Raw genomic sequence first — 2,245 nt, forward strand, 5'->3', positions numbered from 1 at the left:
ATTGCACATTTCTCACAGGTACCTGGTTGACCACTAGTACAGGATGCTGAGTTAAATGGGCCTTTGAACTGAACCATCAGGGCTCTTGTGGTTGTCTTGTACTCCAAGTTCATGCTGTTCAATGACACTTTAACTGTCAAGATATTCATCTTGGGACTTGTAGGCCGGTAGCTAGCACTGTGCAACAGGTCTCTTCCCCTTTCTGTCCCCTTCCTGCCCCTCAAGCCTATGGAGCAAATTTTTAGGGTGGGATGGGAGCTGCAGAGGAGGGGAAAGTTGTGTTGCCCAAGTGGAAGCCTTTTGTGCAGGCAGAATGGCAGCATTAGATAATACAACCCACAGTTTTTAGTTTGAAATCCTGAAAATTCTCAGCTGGAAATCAGAACACAGAAACACCCAACTGAATTTCGGCCATCAGGATTTGTTGGTCAGAGGAAACGGCCTGAACCGACTTGAAAGTTGTGTGAGAGAAAGAAGAATCCTGCTCTTGAGACCTCATTGTCTTTCTTGCACGAGAGGTATTCCTTTTATTTTTCTTTATTTCATTTTTCCATTTCATTTGCCTTCAAGGCATTATGTAGAGTTCAAAAAGCATGTGCTGCATGCCGATTGAATGTTTGTGAGTTGGGGAGTGGGAAGCTTTCTGCAGGAAACGTTTAACTTGAAAACAGTATTGTCATTTCTTATACGCGTTAGCTTGGTATTATGCTTCTGGTAAACAGTTTTAGAATTACTTATGAAGGTACTTGAATGAATGCCTTAGCACATTTTAAATTATTTACCAACTTTAAATAATATGTATGACAGAGAATAGTGAACAACTAGCAAATCAATAGCAAAGCAAGTTATAAATTTAGTGTGGCGCACAAAACACAGCAACTCAAAAATGTATAAATGGAAGTTCTAGGCTAGAAACATGAAGCTCAAAAGCAGAACTAACCATATCACCCAAAAGTGATTATGATTGGCACTGCAGCAGAAACCCAATAGATCTAATGGGGAATATTAATTTGTGGAAGTGGTGTTTGTTTTGAGCTAGCGCTAACTCTCCTTTCATATATAAGGCTGTCTTTCAAGACTAGGTTAGTGCCTTTCAGAATTAACACACAGTATTATGTACTGCTGCTAATTATTCCAAGTTGAATTTGCAAGCATTCACTTTGGTCTTTTCATCTCTTCACATCTCCTAAGCAGAATGACATCCCACTCTAACAGTGTCTCCCTGAAGTAAAAGCCCCAAGAAGGTCAGAAGAAAAACAAAGCATGTTAGCCTAAACGAAAATGAAGATAGGGAATTAAGGAATCGCTTTCTTTAAAAACAACAGCCTTGCAGCTTAAGCTGTAACAGACATGAAAGAGCAAGAGAACAAGATGTTCACCTATGTATTTACGAAGAGAAGAATCACTTTCTTTCCAAAGGGATTATTTATTACAGTCCCAGAAACTGCCGTGATGCACTGACTGCTTGACACGGTTATAGAAAATCAATGGGATTCAATCTGAGAAAGTTGTGTTGCATACATTCAAACCTGACAGTTGCATAAATCAGTATTTCAGGCTTTTTTTCTTTTTCTTTTTGAAAACCATCAACTCTAAATAAAACTAGATTCAATTGTATACTTCCCCCCTCCTTCCTTTAAGGCTGAGGTTGTGACTGATATTTCATTTTTCTTCAGAAAGGCCTCTATTACCAATTGGCATTCAGCTGCCCTGTATGGCTGAGTGATGAAAGATCTTTCTCTCTTTATATATATAAAAAAATCTGATTAGGGAACCTGTCTTCAAAGCATTTTCACTTGTTCAGATTTCTCTGTTTTAGAGGACACTGAGGTGAAAACTTCTTCTAGAGGAACTGCACAGTTACAGACATTCCTTCACCTACGGGTAAACTCAATTCCCTCAGATAGCCTTTGCCCTTTCATGTGACAAAATACTATCTTGTCATTTCAGTATTTTCTTTGTACTATTATGGTAGCAGAGAGAAGTACCACAAATGCGATGCTATTTTAAGCTTAACCGTATACTTAAACCCATAGACGCATGGTCTGATATTAGTATTTTCCAACTAACACTGACCACAATTGCTGCCATCTTATACATAATGCAAACTTGCTGCTATGTCAGCATATTCCTTGCTTTTACTACTGCTTCCCCAATTTTATGATTGGCCATTTGACATGATTACAGTGTGTAGATCAATGTCAATAGCTCTCACGGTACCAGATGAGATTGTGTGACATATCTA

At 38.8% G+C, this 2,245-nt stretch overlaps 1 long non-coding RNA gene across 1 annotated transcript; it reads left to right on the plus strand.

The window, feature by feature from the left end:
* The first annotated feature begins 415 nt into the window (after window positions 1–415).
* On the plus strand, window positions 416–1,617 carry LOC308589976. Its single transcript, XR_014009590.1, has 2 exons — window positions 416–518; window positions 1,195–1,617. It is a non-coding gene; the product is annotated as an uncharacterized lncRNA (long non-coding RNA).
* Window positions 1,618–2,245: the final 628 nt, after the last annotated feature.

The sequence above is a fragment of the Podarcis bocagei genome, assembly GCF_964188305.1.
Source record: "Podarcis bocagei genome assembly, chromosome: 6".
Taxonomy (NCBI): domain Eukaryota; kingdom Metazoa; phylum Chordata; class Lepidosauria; order Squamata; family Lacertidae; genus Podarcis; species Podarcis bocagei.